This window comes from Prionailurus viverrinus, chromosome B3, assembly GCF_022837055.1.
Source record: "Prionailurus viverrinus isolate Anna chromosome B3, UM_Priviv_1.0, whole genome shotgun sequence".
Lineage (NCBI taxonomy): Eukaryota > Metazoa > Chordata > Mammalia > Carnivora > Felidae > Prionailurus > Prionailurus viverrinus.
Window position 1 is genome coordinate 69,789,411 of NC_062566.1, and position 21,443 is coordinate 69,810,853.

Genomic DNA, 21,443 nt, shown 5'->3' on the forward strand with positions numbered 1-21,443 from the left:
TTGAGCATCTGACTTCAGCTCAGGTCATGATCTCACAGTTTGTGAGTTATAACCCCATGTCAGGCTTTGTGCTGACAGCATGGAGCTTCAGATTCTCTGTCTCGCTCTCTCTCTCTGCCTCTCCCCACCCCCCCACTCTCTCTCTCTCTCACTGAAAAGTAAATAAACATTTTAAAAATTCTGCAAAATATGTTTGATGGCTGAAAGCATAAATCATAACATTGTTTAGTGGGATTTTTCATGTATATACAAGTAATACATAAGGCAACTATACCATAAAGTAAGGAGGGTAGGGGTCTTGTAAGGTAGTAAATTTTCTACATTCCAATTAATGTGGTAAAATAATGATTCTAAGTAGAGCAAAAGAAGTTATGTATTTTGTAATCCTTAGAGCAACCAAAAAAAAAAAAAAAACACAAGGAGATATAATCAAAATCATGATACAGGAACTGAAATAGAATATTTAAAAGATGTTCAAATAACTCAAAAGAAGATAAATATAAGAAAACTAGTTTCTTCCACATGCAGACCATTCTGACAAAATGTATGATGTTTTGTCTCCAATCAGTTTTCCAATTTTCTGGGAATGCCAACTGGGTATCCTACAATTTAATTCAATTCAGACATTAACTACCCCAAATAAGTAAGTGCAGACCCTACAGGTTAAAGACTCGGTCCTACAAACTGCCCCACTTGGGATGCAGACCACAAGTTGAGCCCTCCCATACTTCTGACCGACTGGCTATAAGTCAGGGGTTCCCACATTCCTCGTCCAAGTTTCAGAAATTTGCTGTAAGAGTTCATAGAACTCAGGGGAAAACTTTACAATTACTGGTTTATTATAAAGGAGACAACACACGAATAGCCAAATGGGAGGGCAAGGTATGTGGGAAGGAGCATGGAGCTTCCATGCCCTCTCAGGGCATGCCACCCTCCTAGCACCTTCATGGATTCACCAACCAGGAAGTTCTCTGAACCCTTTTGGTTAGGGTTTTTATGAAAGTCCCATTATGTAGGCACAAGCAATTAAATCATTGGCCACTGGTGATTAAGTCAACTTCCTCCAATCCCCCTCCAGGTGTGGGGTGGGACTGAAAGTTCCAATCCTCTAATCACTAGGTTGTTCCACTGGCAACCAGTCCCCACCCTCCAAGGGTGATCTCATTAGCACACAAAAAGACACTTATCACCATGGAAATCCCCAAGAGTTTTAGGAGCTCTGAGCCAAGAACTGGGGAAGATGATCAACTTTGTATTTCTTACATCACAACATCACAGCAAAGAGGGGGAGACAGAACAAGCAAAAACACATTTATAAAATGATATACCTAAGCCCAAACATATCAATAATTACATTAAAAAGAGTGACATATGTCTATATGCACTAATGCAGAAAAATCTCTATGACATATAATGTAAAAAACTAGTTACAAAACAAAATGTTATAACAAATTTTTAACATATTCCTATATATTCATGTATGTGTATATTTTCAGCACAACACAAATGTATTAGAAAAGGTCTGGAAGTAGGGCGTCTGGGTGGCTCAGTCAATTAAGTGTCCGACTTCGGCCCAGGTCATGATCTCACAGTTTGTGTTTGAGCCCCACGTCAGGCTCTGTGCTGACAGCTTGGAGCCTGGAGCCTGCTTCGGATTTTGTGTCTGCCTCTGTCTCTGCCCTCCCCAGCTCATGCTCGCACTCTGTCTCTGTCAAAAATAAATAAACTTAAAAAAAAAATTTTTTTTTAAACAAAAGGTCTGGAAGTATCTTCAAATTGAAATCATTCTTGAAAAGTCAGTGTGATTGAAGAGAAACAGTATCAAGAGGAACTTTTTTCTGTATAATTTTAATTTTTAGGACAAGAATGTATTTATGTATTACTTTGTCAATGAAAATAAATGAAATTGAATTAAATTTAAAAGAACATATTGTTTCACAGTGTGCTGGTGATACCATCTGGGAATCAGACATTTTTAGGTCCCCTGACTCAGGAATGTACCCAACTGTTATCAGCAGAATTTGTGAAATGGAGTTATCAGTGTTTCAATCTATTTCCTGTCTGTGCCATTTATCTTCTATTCCCATTCTTATTCCCCTTCCCAGATTTAAACCCTACAACCCAAGGGTGATGGGTTTGATCTTCCTTTCCTTCACCCACCCCAACATCATGCCACTTTTCTAGAATTTAATATATTCAAAATTTTAAATATTCCTAGGTATGGCATTTATATTAAATATATTAAGCAGTCTTCCACTAACATTTTTAAAGTAACTTTAGAACAGTGTTTTTCAAATTGTAGGCCTTGATCAGTAATGGGTCATAAAACTAATGTAGTAGGTCTCAATTCACATTTATTTCTAAGAAATGAAATAGAATAGAAAATATCCAAGCTAACTGAAACTGTAGTGAAGCTGAAAATTGTTTTGTGAAATGTTTGTTTCCTTGGTGTAAGTGTGTGTGGTTGTGTGTGTGAGGCGGGCTGGGGGGTGTGGAGGGTGAGGGTAGGGCTGGGGGGGTGAGGGGTGGGGGTAGGGGTGTGTGTGAGGTGGCTGTAGAGGAGGGGAGATGTGTGGGGTGGGGGTGTGTAGGGGTGGGGGGGTAGGGATGGGGAGTGTGGATGTGTGTGTGGGGTGGGTTGTAGTAGAAAATGTACTTCTTTCTCTGGGTTGAGGTAAAGGAGGAAGGAGAAGGAAAAAGGTGAAAAAAAACACTGTTTCAGTGAAAACATTTTATTTATTTATTTATTTATTTATTTATTTATTTATTTATTTATTTAAGACGGGGAGAGAGAGAGAGAGAGAGTGAGTGAGAGTGAGAGAGAGAGAAAACATACTGTCAAATCAAGAGTCCGACATTTAACCCACTGAGTCAGTGAGGCAACCGTTAGTGAAAACATTTAAAAGGTACTTGATGTGGGGTGCCTGGGTGGCTCAGTCAGTTAAGTATCAGACTCTTGATTTTGGCTCAGGTCAGGATCCCAGAGTCATGGGACTGAGCCTCACATAAGGTTCTGCACTGGGTGTGGAGCCTGCTTGGGATTCTCTCTCTGTCTCCCTCTGCCCCTCCCCCGCTCATGCTCTTGTGTTTTCTCTCTCTCTCAATAAATAAAAATTAAAAAAAAAAAAAGAAATAAACTTGATGCAATTTACCTTTCCTTCTGATACTGGCACAATTGTAGATACTCAAACATTAAACAAATGGCTAGCCAAAAGATTCTTCTTTGTGGGGGCCTACAGATGTTAAGCAACTGAAATTTTTATGAACAATGCCATTTAGTCATTCTTTCATTCAACATTTATTTAGCATCTATTATGTGATAGGCCTCAGTGAAAGAATCTTTGGAAATTTCAGGGGGAGAAAATAAATCTCCTGCATAGAATAATGAACAAAAATAAATAAGGAGTTTGCATAGGGATTTAAGCTGGTTTTGTTTTGGTTTTTTGTAAATGGATGTTTTTAGGATGTAGTCTAATTCTTTTTCTTTTTTTTTTTTTATGTTTATTTATTTATTTTTGAGAGAGTGAGCACAAGCTGAAGAGGGGCAGAGAGAGGGTGACACAAAATCCGAAGTGGGCTCCGGGCTGTCATCACAAAGCCCAATGTGGGACTCAAAGTCACAAACTGTGAGATCATGACCTGAGCCAAAGTTGATGCTTAACTGACTGAGCCACTCAGGTGCCCCATAAGCTAGTTTTGTAATACAGATGTAGCACAGTGAGCAGAGGCATGACCCCTGAGAGAAAAAAGGAGCAATCAAGCATTCATACCCAGACTGCCTGTCTCTGCATGGAACAGGTGGGTGGCCAGAAAGGACTGTGGGAGAAGAACGGGTGCCATGGTGGAACCGCAGCTCCATGCAGCATAGACCCCCTGGGCCAGGATGTGGATCTGCTGGAGCCAGAAAAGATTCTCTTCACCAGGACAGGTGTGGCTCTTGCTTACAAGGCTGACTCAAAAGGGTGAGAAACCATGATGATTGGGACCATCATTTGGAGAGGTGAGTTTTGAAAATAAAGGAAAGGTGAGGGTAGTGAAGAAAGGGAGACAAACCCACAAGGGAGGTAATGTTGTAGGGATGTGGAAAAGAATTACTCCTGAGAACGGCCTGTGTCATGCCACCATTGTTCTCCCACGGTGACCCAAGGTGAGCCATTACGAGGTTGGCAAAATATGCCAGTTCGTAGCTGAGTTGAAAGATATAGAAAAGGGACGGTCTTGGAATGACTTCAGTGTGGGAAGACGAAAGAAGTTCTGGAGACGGACGGGGGTGATGGTTGCACAGCAATGTGAATATACTTCATGCCCCTGAACCAAACACCTAAGAATCATGCTACAACAGCAACCATAAAAAAACAATGAGATCTTGCCATTTGTGAGAGCATGGTTCGACCTAGAGGGGATTATGCTAAGTGAAATAAGTCAGACTGAGAAAGACAAATACCATATAAATTCACTCATATGTGGACTCTAAAAAACAAAACAAACAAACAAAAAGCAGAATCAGACCTATAAATACAGAGAACCAATGGTTGCCAGAAGGAAGTGGGAGGATGGACAAAATGGAGAAGGGGAGTGGGAGACACAAGCTCCCAGTCATGTAATGAACAAGCCATGGGAATGAAAGGCACAGCATAGGGAAGAGACTCAATGATTTTTTAATAACTTTGCATGGTGACAGATGGCAGCTACACTTATGGTGAGTACAACATAACAGAGACTTGTCTGATCACTGTGTTGTACATCTGAAATGAATGTAACACTGTATGTCAACTATACTGAAATTTTAAAAAACTTAATCATTACTATAGTAAACTTTATGTTCTATGTATCTTGCTACAACAACAACAAAAAATAATAAGCTGAGGCTTGAAAGATGAAAGTGTAAGGCAGACAAGGAAGGAGGACACAAAGAGACTTTTAGGCAGGGGAACAGAATATGCAGCCTTGCGTGAAGTCTTTCGATTATGAGAAGAAAAAAAAAAAGGTCAGTGCCACTGGAGGGTGGTGTTGGCAGAAGGCAGGGGATAGGGTGACAAATGAGGCTGGGAGGTAGTTACTCTTGGAACCAATCAGTCACTAAACCTCACAGACCAAACCAGAGAAATATACCCTGGATCCCTGCTGCCCCTGCTTTAATGGGGACCCTAAACAGTTTTTGGTGGTAGAAATAAAACCATCTCTTAACTGGGCCCCTCCTGCCTTCCAGTCTCCCCTCACTTGGCTACCAATGGATGTGACCACAGGCTCTGGAGGCAGATGGCCTGGGCTCGAATCCTGGTATGACCTTGGGCAAATAACTTGGCATTCTTAAATGGCCACGGGTAAGAGTGGCAAATATTAGTTCCTGTGCCATAGTGGTTTTGTGAAGACTCAAAAGCCAATACAAACATATATAAAACTCAGGCAACAAATTCAGGTCTACAAAAAATGCAACTTTATTCTCCTGTCATCAAACTTCTTATCTTAAGCAATCATTCTAATAGTTGCCAGAAAGTTAAGTTGTCAATACAAGGCATCTCCGAGGCTTTCATTTCAGAGATTTCCCAGAGCCACAGCATTGGTCTGGCAGAAGCCATCTGATCACACTCTTGAGAGCAGGACTGAGGGAGAGAGGTGACTTCCCTAAGAACCAACAAGTGAGGGTGATGTGGGTCATGGAAAGGAAGAAAGACAGGGTGCCCCAATGAGCAAGTAACTGATTTGGGTTCCTGGTAGGTTTTGCCAGATAAAATACAGAATTCTCAGTTAAATTTGAATTTTGGATAAACCATAAATAAGTTTTTAGTATGTGCATGTTCCAAATATTGCAAGGGACATAATTTTACAAAAAAGATATTTATCATTTATCTGAAATTAAAATTTAACTGGATGTCCTGTATTTTTATCTGCTAAATCTGGCAACCTTAGCTACTGGGGCTCAGTCCCCATGAGAACCTCTCATGGGGTATGCTGCAGAGATGGAATATGACCCAGAGTTGTCCTCAGTGAAAGGTAAAGCGGATGGGGGTATTTATCCCCCCAGCCCCATTCACCCTTGTTTGAAGACTCCCCCAGCATTTCTGGCCTCCCTTGCTCCCAAGCTGAACATCCTCTGGTTGGCCAAAGCTGTCAGGCGTCGTCACCAGTGCTTGCCTTAGACTGCTGTCTGAGAATGCTGGGTGCTGCCACAATGGTCCTTACAATGTGACAAGGCACTGAGTCATTGCATCCCTATGTTTTCCTTTGGCCCCCAAGGCCAACTTACCCATATGTTTGTGCTAAAATATATATATAAATAAATAAATATTTAGAAAGGAATTGTGGGCCCATGATAATGGACAAGAGTTCTTGCATGACACATACATTCACACCTGTTCCCTCAAGGAAGCAGTCCCCATCCCACCCAGACACTAGCAGTGGCCGTCTGTCCCTTTCCTTTGGTATCATCCACTGCAGTAATCTTAGACTACAGCCACATCACGCATCAGCCAATCAGCCCATCTTAAGTAGAGGGCCTCAGTCAGGCTGGGATCCAGCAAAACAAAGAAGGCTATGAGAGGAGAGGCAGTAGGAACTGACTCTAGTTGTCCTGTTCCATTAGAAGTGACTGTCATTGTACAAGAAGGACCTCTGGTCACAGAGCTGGAGGAATTATCCAGAAGCTGCCTGGCCTGCTATATTAATCAATCTGTCAGGAGTGAGGGTTGCCCTCTACTACCCTGGGACCACCCTCGTGGAAGGCAAGGGGGCACTGCAGCATTGGTCATTAGTCAGGGCTCTCGGCAGAGGAGAAGCACCTCTGTATCCCAAGGAGAAAGGTCTTAGAAGCTTGCACAATGGTTGGAAGGTGTGGGAAGCAATATGGAGACTGTGGCTGGTTCATGAAATCAGGAAGGGGGTTAGCCTAGGGAAGCTGCTGACAGTAATCCAGCTGTCTACACCAAAGCAGGTGCTTCTTTGGAGGTAGCTGGAGGCCACAGCAAATCATATGTCTACCATATGTCCAAGCATCTGTTCACAATGGCCAACAGAGACACTGACTTGTCTTCTGCCTTCCAAATGTCCTGTGTGTACCTTTAATTGGCAGACTGTAACTCAGAGGCATATAGGAAAGTGATAGGGGGGGCGCCTGGGTGGCGCAGTCGGTTAAGCGTCCAACTTCAGCCAGGTCACGATCTCGCGGTCCGGGAGTTCGAGCCCCGCGTCGGGCTCTGGGCAGATGGCTCAGAGCCTGGAGCCTGTTTCTGATTCTGTGTCTCCCTCTCTCTCTGCCCCTCCCCCGTTCATGCTCTGTCTCTCTCTGTCCCAAAAATAAATAAACATTGAAAAAAAATTAAAAAAAAAAAAAAAAGAAAGTGATAGGGGAGAACGGAGCTCCAGACTTCCCTACAGTGCCGAAGACAACGGGGAAAGGGACAGGGATGACACCAAGTTGACCAAGAAAACTTGGTGCAAATAAATTAAGCCATATACCCATATCAAGGGTGGAATGCACTCAGGATGCCATCAAAGCCCATGGCTCCTCATGTATTAGGGCAGAATCCCTAGAGCAAATTAAGCCCAGGCCAATGTGGTGGCTTTGTAATTCTGCCAGCTTCTATTTCCCTCTCAAATGTCAAACTGCCTGAAAGTCTCAGATATGGATCTACCACACACATAATTCCCATGTGGCACAGGCCTTCTTTCCCTCAGCCTGGTAGTGATCTCAAGTATGACTAGACTCTTCAAAGCCCGGGCCCAAGAGACCAAGGTCCAGAAAGAGAAAGGAGTTTTCTTCTCCCCCACCTAAGTATTCCCTAGGGCATCCCTTTGCAGGGCCCAGAGCCTCCCTGATAATTGACGTAAATACCCAAAGCCATCTGCTCTCAGTGACATCAGAGGGGTATGGCCTGAACCCATGGCCGCACAGGACAGCCGTGTCATTGTGCAAACACATAACAAGTCACCATAGAAGACATAAGCATACACAGTAGCAGGGAGTTTATTTTGTTACTCTCTCAGAGGTCTCACAGGGAAGATGGTGGAAAATGAGCCCAAGAGAGGAAGGAGATTCAGAGGAGGAAGGTGAATTCAGGGGGCATGCTGAGATACAGCTGTCTGCAGAAGAGCCAGGCAGGTATTAGCAGCAATAGCTTTCTGGAGCCAGGATTCTGGGCATTCTTCTTGCTGAGAATGCACAGTAAGCTCACTCACCATCCTGCAAGTTCCTTAGTGTTCCAGATTCCCTCTTGTTCCTCCAGGAGTTTCCCACCCTAGGGGAGCCCCTGCGGATCTGTCTCATCTCCACCACCCCTTCTCCCATCTCCCCTGCCTTAACAACAGCCATTCACGGATGCACTGAGCATGTGCTAGGCCTAGGGTACTGAGTATGATAACTTGGTCATCAAACACCGGCCACTTGATAAATATTAGTTGATTGAATTGAACTGATGGGAAAGGCTCAAGTTGATTAAATTATTTTTATTAAAAAAAAATTTTTTTTAAGAAATTTATTGTCAAATTGGTTTCCATACAACACTCAGTGCTCATCCCAACAGGTGCCCTCCTCAATGCCCATCACCCACTTTCCCCTCTCTCCTACCCCCCAACAACCCTCAGTTTATTCTCAGTTATTAAGAGTCTCTTATGGTTTGGCTCCCTCCCTAACTTTTTTTTTTCCTTCCCCTCCCCCATGGTCTTCTGTTCAGTTTCTCAGGATCCACATAAGAGTGGATTTGGTATCTGTTCAAACATATGGTATCTGTTCAAGTTGTTTAAATTATTATACCTCATGCTGTTTCCAGTCAGGGTCAGACTGAACCAAAAGCAGGAAGAGACCAGTTATGCCTGGGATGTAGGCCCTGTACTCTCAAAGTTCCCGTTTGTGCTGCCACATCCAAATCTACCAGCTAGCTGGTCCTAATCCACCAGCTAACTGCTGTGATGTCAAGAGAAGAATAACATCAGGTGACACCAAGGACTGTGGTCATTTCTAGAGGCATGAAGTTCTGGCTCGGGAGGAAGCAAGTCACTCCTCCTCCTCCCCTGCCATACACACTGGCCTGGTTATGCTTTCTCCATGCCTGAGACAAAATGTGGTTAGTAATCTTGGTCCTCTGCCTCCCTTTTAACTTGATTAGAAGGCCATCTCTGTGGTTCTGGTCTGGCTTTTCCTTCCTGAATATAATCAAGAGAAAAGATCCTTACTGGTCTCCACTGTAGGAAGGCAAACCCCAGAGGCCTGAGCTAGACTGAGACTGGCTAGGCTGAGCTCCCACTGTGAGCCTGGCCCTTGGAGGTACAGAAGCACTGACCATCTAGTACCTCTCTGCCTCTTTTGGGCATCTGAAACTCACAGGACAGAACTGAGCAGGACAGAACTTTAAGGCTGTGATTGTGCTTTGTCATTATGTCGAGAATCCAAATCCCAGCCAATACCTGTTATCCCACTATGTCTTGATGGGAGCCTTAGAAATCAGAACTCAAGGCAAAGCTTACATGCTAACACTTTATTGAATGGCAAGGCAGAGAAAGTGAAGGACAAAGGGCAGTGAAAGGGGGATGGAGGGCAAGCAAACTCAAGAGGGTGTGTTGCAGAACTGTCCACAGCCTCACAGAGTACATTGACAGTTGCTCAGTCATGCACGACAATTGGGAGAGGCTGCAGAGAATCACAATGCTTCAGAACCATCTGTCTGGGACAAAAAGGACAACAACTTTATCTGTCAGCTCCTGTCTCTTACTGGTCCAAGTTCACCCCAAGAGGTATGAACTCTCCTCTATTTCCTGGTTTGTTAGCAGCTTCTGGGGAAGCCAGAGCACCGCCCCCCCCCCCAGGTCTGATAGAATCAGGTTGCTTTTCTAGAATTCTTGTGGTCATATAATATGGGACAAAGAACAACATAGTCTTGCTTCCCTTTGCTTTCACCATATTTTTTTAACTGAGCATAATATGGGGTGTGCTTGTGATGATATAAGAATCTCCTCCAATAGATCCTTGGTCTAAAGTGTCTGGAGTATTTCTCAAGTACTTGAAAGTACTTAAGTTTTAAGTAACAGGAGAAAAATATTAAATAATCTATTATTTTATAGTACATTTAGGTATTTTTAAATTATACGTATTAAAGAAAAATTTTTTTAAGAAGATGGGGCACCTGGGTGGCTCAGTCGGTTAAGCATCTGACTTCAGCTCAGGTCACGATCTCATGGGTCGTGAGCCCCACATCAGGCTTTGTGTTGACAGCTCAGAGCCTGGAGCTGCTTCAGATTCTGGGTCTCCCTCTCTCTCTGCCCCTCCCCCACTCGTGCTCTGTCTCTGTCTCAAAAATAAATAAATGTTAAAAAAATTTTTTTTAAGTATAAAGATAACCACAAAGTGCCAGAGAGCTGGACACAAGCTCTTAACTCCCCTTTATTCTTTCCGTTGCTGCAGCAATAAGTGTCATGCAGGTGTAAACTGACACCAACCACCTCCCTCAGCTGCACCACATCCCTCTTGCTCTCTTCCCAGTGTGTTCCTAATGCTGTGGCATGGGACTCATGGGTAGTCTGAAACTGCAAGGAGGTTAACAAGCCCTGGGACAACCCTTAATCCATGGGGAAGGGAGCTGGTGGATAACTGATCCTTGCTCCCAGCTTTTGAGTGGAGATTCAGTGGATCCCAGTGGCTCAAGCCCCAGCCTCCCACAGTATAATCTGGGAGACTATGTATAAGTGGCTCTTGAGGGTGTTGGACCAAGAGAGGAAAGACAACGTTGGACAGGGGCAGTTTATGGATTTGGGAGCACTCTTCCATAACTCAGATTTAACATCCTGGCAAGGTCACCTAGTGCTGATTCTATACATTGCTGGGATGGCTCCTTGAAGCTTGGACATGACAATTAGTCTACAATAAGTGTGGTGAAGATGCTGGAACTGCTTGGCCAGTACTGAGAAAGGAGTCAGAGGCTCTGATAGGTGGGAATTTGAGAACAGATTATTACATGAGGCCAGAGAACTACCACCTAGCATCTCAAGCCAAAGTGTGAGTCACTAACGGGGCCTGACTGAGAGTTCTGCGTCAATAGCTAATAGCTATAGTGTCCTGTGGTCAATAGAGATAAACATCCAAGTAGAGTGTTATTTGTCCTGTATAATTCAGCAGGGAGTGTGGGGTGGGGTGGAGGAAGGAAGAGGGAAGAACTGTTGAGCAATCACCACAGCGAAAAATCACAATCACTTATTAGTTTCTAGACCCAAAGCCCATTGATTGAAGGGATGACCCATTGTGGAAAGACATGCCATAGCATGCAAACATACATAAGTATTTCCCAAATTCTTCCCCAGTAGGAACTGCAACCATTTACAAAAAGAAAAAAAAAGGCACTGACAAAAAGGGAATGCCCACAACTTTTGAGGGCTATTGAATTCAAGGGGTGAGCTGACACTGAACCAGGGAATCCAAAATACCATCATGGTACTCCTGTTAGAGGGGGAGAACATCTGCTGTAGAGAAGCATTATGGAGGCCAGGTGATATATTGGTGACCACCACCTCACTGTGTCGTCCTTCAGGACAGTGGTGAGGGATGTTCTCCCAGTGGACAGTTCTTCAAACAATACTCTTGGATGTCAATTTGGTATATACAGAGAAGTGTCATGAGGTAAGATTCTTGGATGATGAATGGCCTGCCTAGTTGGTCAGGGACCTGGAGGTCCCTGTTCATTGTTCTTTGTTCAGCCCTTCCAGAGCAAACTGTCTCAACAACTCTCCTTTTCTCCCTTCACTGAAGACATTTTAATCAATGATCTCAAGACTAAAATATCTAATCTTCCAAGCCACGAAAGACTGGCCAATTTGTGAAAAAATGTAGAATTTCTAGTTGGTAATGACAAAACAAACTGAGACAGAATATTCAAAACGCGGACAATAAAAGGACTAATTTCTTCAATGTATGGAAGTGAGGCAAGTGGAAAGCATTAACAGCAATGTAGTAATGTACTATGAACTGAAGTACCACATTGTGGTTTAAGGGGCCATTCTACATGTCACAAAGTGGCAAATCTAAGTACAACCCAAATTTTTATATACAAACTTGAAAAATTATAACAAGTTATGAAGTGTTGAAAGACATGGTTGATAGTGGGAAAAATGCAAAAGATTCTCAAGCAATCTGTAAGGAGGAAGACAATAGAAACATGTGGCCCCCATGGAAAATCTCTTACTTGAAATGGATGACAAACTGGCATTCAATTTGAACAAAATGTCTCCTAAAATAATCCAATCCCATATAGTAAATTCATATTTCCCAAACAAATTTCTGATTAGAATTAGGTTCTCAGGGGTAAAAGGCTCTGACTTGGCTGACATGACATCATCAACCCTTTAGTTGGTAAATTTATGGGAGCAAAATATCCTGCCACAAATCCATTTCAGTAAATTTATAAGCCGGGGCATTTGCCAATGGTCCGAACATCATGAGTAAGAGGACAGTGAGGACCTGGGCCTGCTGAGCTAAAGACTTCAGACTGGTAGTAATCCTACTAAGGTAAGATGTTTCAGGAATCCCAGCGCCAAGCAGAGCAGGTGGTCCCACGTGCTCATGACTTCTCCCTTAGAGATATTTTAGTTCATTCTGTTGCTGTTATGAAAGAAGGCAGGAAGTCCAGGCTCTCTTTCCAGCCACATGCCTTTCCCATCAGATGGAAGTACAGCTTCTTCACATAGGGGAATGGCCAGTGAGGCTTTGCAGAGGTAAGAAAGGTGACAGGAGTAAGCACTGACGATAGTGAAAAGGGACAGGAAGAGGCTAACCACTCTGAACCTCTTCTTTGTATTTGTTTTATGGGCCACATTCATATAAACCAAAATACATTTTCAGGTGATTCTGAAAGATGAAATGGTAATCCCAAGGGCTTTCAGGTACAATGACCTAGTACGTGTCACAATATCTGAAGGAGTAACTGTAACAGTGCCAAAGTCTCCGTGGACTATGAGAAAGGAGTATCTCTGTATATTGGGTGTGTATGGACATAAGGATTGGGGCCAGTAGAGTTCTTCTCTAGGGGAGACACTAGAAGACATTTGTATTAGTTGCCCTGAGACAAGTTCTAGGACATTTGACCACTACAGTGGATTATTATCTAATATAAATTCAAATATTTGAAAGTACAAGATGTCAAGAACGTGATTCATGCCATCAACTCCAAACATCCTTGCAGTAGAAAACAAATATTCACACCCTCTGTGCCTGAGAATGAGCAGTGGAAGACAGGAAGTTTTCCCAATACTACCTACTTACAAGCTATAACAGAAGAACACAGATTCTCTTCCTTCCTCTAAAACTAGATCTGTGTCCTCCTCTGACACACTCTCTTAGTACACGGGCACCTCCTTTCTCCTCCTCCCCTTTCCCTTCCTCAAACAGACCCCTAGACTGGCAGTATGTCAATCAGATGTGTTTTGTAGACCCAAACAATTGTTTTAAAAGTTGAATTGGTTGTCAACATTTTAGAAAGCACATAAACCCCCATAAAACTCTAGATTTCCAGCCCATTTTATTTTTTAGAATACCTGCCTGAACCCTCTGAAATATTAGAGTTTGAAATCTCTACTCCTGTGGCCGTGTTTGCCTCACCCAAAAGACAAAGTCTGCCTTGTTGTTTTGTTTTGGTTTTTTTTCCTACTTACTGTTAGCATCATAGACCATTGGGATGGGACAAGACTCCAGAATATTTGTCATCACTCTTTACTTCTTTTAACAGATGAGGAAATTGATGGGTAGGAGATCAGAGAACATGGTCAAGGTTATACACTGATTGGGAGTAAAAGCAGGGGAGAGTTTAGAACCTTGTTTTCTGAGTCCATAGCATGTTCCTTAATGTACCCATCATGTTTCAGAGGTGGGAAGTAAGGAAACATTTTTCATATCTCTCTTCATCTGTTATATCCATTTGACATCTGCTGTGCCCCAACCCAAAGCTACCTTTGCTGCCAAATTTAGGCACCAATAATCTACCAGCATATGGCCCACTATTGGGTAATTAAGCAATTATTTTTAGATGTAACCCAGATATTCCTACCTTCTCTAGCTACCAGGGATCATGCTTCCCTTGGTATGAGAAACCTGAATCCCCATCCTGCTTACTTATAGAAAAATCCCATCTTTTACCAGGTTTCCAAAACCTTCCTAAATATTTCTGATTATGCCCGAAGAATGCTTAAAGATGCCACAAATCCATCCCAATTGTCCCTTGTCCCCCTTGCCTGTGTCTGGACTCCTGCCCATCTCTGCCACAGGTCCATCTTTTCATATTATCACTAGCTTCTCCACATAGATAATTCTCCCCTCAAATCACTTTCTTCCAAGTCTGTGTCTCTGTCCACTATTACATTCCTCAGGTATAACACAAAATTATTCCTCAGGTATAATTTCACAAAACTATGCTTTTTATGAAAACAAGATCCAGTAACACTGCAGAAAAGAAAATGTAAACTAGTAACTAGTTGCATCTTCTCTAGATTCCCTCAGTTAACCATTCAGAGGAGATTACCCATTGACCAGTGCTCTTCTTTGCACCGCCACCCCCCACCCCACCCACCTGCAGTACAAGTTGCAGGGGCCAATGATTTCTCTGCCTGGGAACTAGACCTTCTAGCTCCTCCGAGCCCAGTGAAAAAGAAAATCTAAGTTTAAGGCCAGCTTTCCACCAAATATGGTCATCTGCAATAAGAAGTCTACCCACAGGGAAAACAAACTGCAGAGTTACTTGCTTAAGTTTGTTTCTTTGCTCTCTTGTACCTCTCCACTCCAGAATGGTATTTTAGCTTGGCTTCACAGAATCAAAAAGCCCACTGAAATTTTTTCACAATATCAAACAAGCAAGCCCTCTGCTTCCCAAAGATGAATTCTAACTTGCACCTTTAACAGAACAGAAAAATTGCTGGCATTTTAAAATATTTTCCTTTATACTTCTAGCCAATTAGTTTTGTTGTTGTTGTTGCTTTTTAATTTAGGGTTTGAACCTTAACTAGAAGAACCAAGAAAAAAACCATCTTACACAATTTCCTGGGAAGCGAAAGTTTATATTTTTAATATTTCAAGGTCAACATGGTTTGTGGGGAGTGAGTGATCCCTGAAAGAAATAATCAATAAGGTGGACTTAGTTAAAATAAAAAATTTCTGCTCCACAAAACACAATATCAAGAGAATTAGAAGACAAGGCACCCACTGGGAGAAAATATTTGCAAAAGCACATCTGATAGAGGACTGTTATCCAAAATATACAAAGAACTCTTAAAATTCAACAGTAAGAAAACAAACGACCCAATTAAAAATGGACCAGGGAGGAGCCAAGATGGCAGAACAGCATGGAAGTTTTTTGTGTGTCTCGCGTGCATGAAATACAGCCAGATCAACATTAAACCATCCTGCACACCTAGAAAACTGATTTGAGGATTAACACAATAATCTGCAGAACCTGAACCACAGAACTCACCAGGTACATGGTGCGGAGAGGTGAACTGGGGGAGAGAGAAGCCATGGAAAACAGGCGCAGTTTTTGCATGTGGAAAAAGGACTAAGCCGGTGGGGAGAATATGGGAAAAGCACCTCCCCCTCCCCCACCCCAAAAGCAGTTGGAGAGAAAGTGGAAAAGTTGAAACAGCCGCAGGCACTGAACTAAAAAAGGAGAAAGGAGAAAGGAGAGGGTTTAAGTTCCATTAAGACTCTATAAACAGGGAGCGCAAAGCCTGAAACTCCACAGCTCAATACCTGGTGGTGCTCTGGTGGGAAGGGCGAATCCCCAGGAACAGAGTGAAGTCTGGTCGTCTTCAGGCCACGCGGGGACAGGTGATTCTCCTGCTGGGAGCACATCTGGTAGAGGCTGTGTGGCCCCCACAGGAAAAGGCCCCAGTGAACCCGGGAGAACAACCACATTTGCTGCTGCTGGAACAAAGTCGTTGGGGGTGAAGCCTGATGCCAGATGCATGTTGTGATTTGCCATAATCCCTGAAACACTGCTGCTATACCATCTCACAAACTTTTTCTGGGGTGGGCTGGCACCTGGCCACAGTCTCTGGGCACCGGCAGCAACCCCGTCCCGCAAATATTCCTGGGTGCAGCTGGCAGACGGCCATTTCTCGGTGAGACCCTCCCGCAGGAGGGCAGAACGGGTCAAAACCGCAGTCCCTCACAAGTAAGGGGCCGGGGGGAAAACAGCCGCACCGGAGACAAAAATCAGGAGGGAGGTGCTGCCTGCGGCTTGGTCAGGGACAGTGTAAAAGCGCGGAGTGGACGGAAGACAAAGGATGGGTGCGTTATTACTGGGGCGGGGAGAGCACAGTTCCAATACTAGAGAACGGGTAGCTGGGCGGCGCCATGTTCATCGGTCCCGCGCATGGGCATACGCACCTACAAGCGCCACAAGAATCCACCCCAGTAAACTAAGCAGCGCCATCTACTGGAGAACAAAGTTGTTACACTAAGCCCCGCCCAACTAGGCCAACCTCTCTCTTCAGGAACAAAAGTCTCTCCGCCTGCTTAGTTTATGCACTATAAAGCATTTCATAGTTTGACTTCTAGAGGAAAACGAAGTAATTTCAGTAGTATTTCAGTCTGTTCGCCGGTCCATCTACACAACTTTGTTTCTTTTCTTTTTTTTCTTTTTATTTCTCTTTTGTATTTCTTTTCTTTTTCCTGAATACAGAAAGAGAAAAAATTCATTTTTATTTCCAGTTTTTATTAAAAATATTTTTCTTTAATTTTTTTCCACTATATTTTTTACTTTTGTGTAAATTTTTTCAAATTCTATGTTACTGCCATAATTTCATTTTAGTCTACTTCAGTGTATTCAATTTTCAAATTCTCAGACGATTTCCTTTTTTTTTTCTCTCCCCCTTTTTTTTCCTCTAATCTCTCAAACCACTTTCAACACCCAGACCAAAACACACCTAGGATCTACCATCATTTATTTGATTTGTGTGTGTGTGTGTTTGTTTTTAATTTTTTAATTTTAATATTTTTAAATTTTTAATTGTTTTTAATTTTAGGGTTTTTTTTACCTCATTAATTCCTTTTCTCCCTTCAAAATGATGAAATGAAGTAATTCACCCCAAAAGAAAGAGCAGGAAGAAACGACAGCCAGGGACTTAACTAACACAGACACAAGCAACATGTCTGAACCAGAATTTAGAATCATGATAATAAAAATACTAGCTGGAGTCGAAAATAGATTAGAATCCTTTTCTGTGTAGATAAAAGAAGTAAAAGCTAGTCAGAATGAAATAAAAAATGCTATAACTGAGCTGCAATCTCAGTTGCCACGGTGGCAAGGATGGATGAGGCAGAGAATCAGTGACATAGAGGACAAACTTATGGAGAATAATGAAGCAGAAAAAAAGAGGGAGACTAAGGCAAAAAAGCACGATTTAAGAATTAGAGAAATCAATGACTCATTAAAAAGGAGCAACATTGGGGCGCCTGGGTGGCACAGTCGGTTAAGCGTCCGACTTCAGCTAGGTCACGATCTCGCGGTCCGTGAGTTCGAGCCCCGCGTCAGGCTCTGGGCTGATGGCTCAGAGCCTGGAGCCTGTTTCCGATTCTGTGTCTCCCTCTCTCTCTGCCCCTCCCCCGTTCATGCTCTGTCTCTCTCTGTCCCAAAAATAAATAAACGTTGAAAAAAAAAAATTTACAAAAAAAAAAAAATTTACAAAAAAAAAAAAAAATTAAAAAAAAAAAAAGGAGCAACATCAGAATCATAGGGGTCTCAGAAGATGAAGAGAGATAAAAGGGGTAGAAGGGTTATGAAAGCAAATCATAGCAGAAAACTTTCCTAACCTGGAGAAAGACACAGACATCAAAATCCAGGAAGCACAGAGGACCCCCCATTAGATTAAACAAAAACCGACCATCAACAAGGTATATCACAGTCAACTTCACAAAATACTCAGGCAAGAAAGAATCATGAAAGCAGCAAGGGAAAAAAAGTCCTTAACCTGCAAGGGAAGACAGATCAGGCTTTCAGCAGACCTATCCACAGAAACTTGGCAGGCCAGAAAGGAGTGGCAGGATATATTCAATGTGCTGAATCAGAAAAATATGCAGCCAAGAATTCTTTCTCCAGCAAGGCTGTCATTCAAAATAGAAGGAGAGATTAAAAGTTTCCCAGACAAACAAAAATTAAAGGAGTTTCTGACCATTAAACCAACCCTGCAAGAAATTTTAAGGGGGACTCTCTGAGGGGAGAAAAGATGAAAATAAATAAGTAAATAAATGAATAAATGAATAAATAAATAAATAAATACCAAAAGCAACAAAGACTAGAAACGACCAGAGAACACCACCAGAAACTCCAACTCTACAAGCAACATAATGGCAATAAATTCATATCTTTCAGTACTCACTCTAAAGTCAGTGGACTAAATGCTCCAATCAAAAGACATAGGGTAACAGAATGGATAAGAAAACAAGATCCATCTATATGCTGTTTACAAGAGATCCACCTTAGACCTAAAGACACCTTCAGATTGAAAGTAAGGGGAAGGAGAACCATCTATCATGCTAATGGTTGACAAAAGAAAGCCAGAGTAGCCATGCTTATATCACAAAATCTAGACCTTAAAATAAAGACTGTTACAAGAGATGAAGAAGGGCATTATATCATAATTAAGGGGTCTATCCACCAAGAAGACCTAACAATTGTAAACATTTATGCGCCAAATGTGGCAGCACCCAAATATATAAGTCAATTAATCACAAGCATAAAGAAACTCATTGATAATAATACCGTAATAGTAGGGGACTTCAACACTCCATTATAGCAATGCACAGATCATCTAGTCAGAAAATCAACAAGGAAACAATGGCTTTGAATGACACACTGGACCAGATAGATTTAACAGATATATTCAGAACATTTCATCCTAAAGCAGCAGAATATACATTCTTCTCCAGTGCAATGGAATATTCTCCAGAATAGACAACATACTGGGACACAAATCAGGCCTCAACAAGTACAAAAAGATGGAGATGATACCGTGCATATTTTCAGACCACAATGCTATGAAGCTCAAAATCAACCACAAGAAAAAATTTGGAAAAGTAACAAATACTTGGAGACTAAAGAACATCATCCTACTAGAGAATGAATGGGCTAACCAAGAAGTTAAAGAGGAAATTAAAAAGTACATGGAGGGGCGCCTGGGTGGCGCAGTCGGTTAGGCGTCCGACTTCAGCCAGGTCACGATCTCGCGGTCTGTGAGTTCGAGCCCCACGTCGGGCTCTGGGCTGATGGCTCAGAGCCTGGAGCCTGTTTCCGATGCTGTGTCTTCCTCTCTCTCTGCCCCTCCCCCGTTCATGCTCTGTCTCTCTCTGTCCCAAAAATAAATAAACATTGAAAAAAAAAAAATTTAAAAAAAAGTACATGGAAACCAATGAAAATGATAACACCACAACCCAAAACCTCCAGGACACAGCAAAGGCAGTCTTAAGAGGAAAGTATATAGCAATCCAGGCCTTCCTAAAGAAGGAAGAAAGGTCTCAGGTACACAACCTAAACTTACACCTTAAAGAGCTGGAAAAAGAACAGCAAATAAAACCCCAAACCAGCAGAAGACAAGAAATAATAAAGATTACAGCAGAAATTAATGCTATCAAAATGAAAAAAAGAAAAAAAAACAAAACAGTAGAACAGATCAATGAAACCAGAAGCTGGTTCTTTGAAAGAATTAACAAAATTGATAAACCACTAGCCAGTCTGATCAAAAAGAAAAACGAAAGGACCCAAATAAGTAAAATCAAGAATGAAAGAGGAGAGATCACAACCAACACAACAGAAATAAAAACAATAATAAGAGAATATTATGATAAATTATACACCAATAAAATGGGCAATCTGGAAGAAATGGACAAATTACTAGAAACATATACATTACCAAAACTGAAACAGAAAGAAATAGAAAATTTGAATAGACCCATAACCAGTAAGGAAACCAAATTAGTAATAAAAAAATCTCCCAAGAAACAAGAGTCCAAGGCCAGATGGCTTTCTGGGGGAATTCTACCAAACATTTAAGGAAGAGTTAACACCTATTCTCTTGAAGCTATTCCAAAAAATAGAAATGGAAGGAAAACTTCCAAACTCTTTCTATGAAGGCAGCATTACCTTGATTTCAAAACCAGACAAAGACCACACTAAAAAGGAGAAATTTTCCTGATGAACATGGATGCAAAAATCCTCAATAAGATATTAGCCAACCGGCACCAACAATACATTAAAAAAATTATTCACCATGACCAAGTGGGATTTATACCTGAGATGCAGGGCTGGTTCAATATCTGCAAAACAATCAATGTGATTCATCATATCAATAAAAGAAAGGACAAGAACCACATGATCCTCTCAACAGATGCAGAGAAAGCATTTGACAAAATGCAACATCCTTTCTTTAAAAATCTTCAAGAAAGTAGGGATAGAAGGATCATACCCCAAGATCATAAAAGCCATATATGAAAGAACCAATGCTAATATCATCCTTAATGGGGAAAAACTGAGAGCTTTCCCCCTAAGGTCAGGAACAAGACAGGGATGTCCACTGTCACCACTGTTATTCAACATAGTATTGGAAGTCTGAACCTCTGCAATCAGACAACACAAAGAAATAAAAGGCATCCAAACCAGCCAGGAGGAGGTCAAACTTTCACACTTTGCAGATGACAGGATACTGTATATGGAAAACCCAAAATATCCCACCAAAAAACTGTTTGAACTGATTTATGAATTCAGCAAAGTTTCAGGATATAAAATCAATGCACAAAAAATTGGTTGCATTCCTATACACCAACAATGAAGCAACAGAAAGAGAAATCAAGGAATCCATCCTATTTACAATTGCACCAAAAACCATAAAGTACCCAGGAATAAATCTAACCAAAGAGGTGAAAAATCTATACACTGAAAACTATAGAAAGCTTATGAAAGAAACTGAAGAAGGCACACACAAAAAAAGGAAAAATATTCCAGGCTCCTGGATAAAAAGGACAAATATTGTTAAAATGTCAATACTATCCAAAGCAATCTATATATTCAATACAATCCCTATCAAATTAACACCAGTATTCTTCACAAAGCTAGAACAAGCAATCCTAAAATTTGTATGGAACCAGAAAAGACCCCAAATAGCCAAAGCAATCTTGAAAAAGAAAACCAAAGCAAGAGGCATCACAACCCCAGAGTTCAAGCTGTATTACAAAGCTATAATTATCTAGACAGTATGGTACTGGCACAAAAACAGACACTCACATCAATGCAACAGAATAGAGAACCCAGAAATGGACCCACAAACATATGGGCAACTAATCTTTGACAAAGTAGGAAAGAATATTCAGTGGAATAAAGACAGTCTCTCCAGCAAGTGGTGCTGGGAAAACTGGACAGCGACATGCAGAAAATGAACCTGGACCAGTTTCTTACACCAGACACAAAAATAAACTCAAAATGGATGAA

At 41.8% G+C, this 21,443-nt stretch overlaps 2 long non-coding RNA genes across 7 annotated transcripts in view; both read right to left on the reverse strand.

Moving 5' to 3' along the window:
* LOC125167666 (uncharacterized) overlaps positions 1-16,582 on the reverse strand; it is a 138,006-nt gene extending 121,424 nt beyond the window's left edge. The window contains exon 1 of the long non-coding RNA XR_007152878.1: positions 15,713-16,582. This is a non-coding gene — a long non-coding RNA (uncharacterized LOC125167666). The remainder of the gene's footprint in view (positions 1-15,712) is intronic.
* LOC125167665 (uncharacterized) overlaps positions 1-21,443 on the reverse strand; it is a 247,781-nt gene that overhangs the window by 179,026 nt on the left and 47,312 nt on the right. The gene's annotated exons all lie outside the window — the stretch shown is intronic.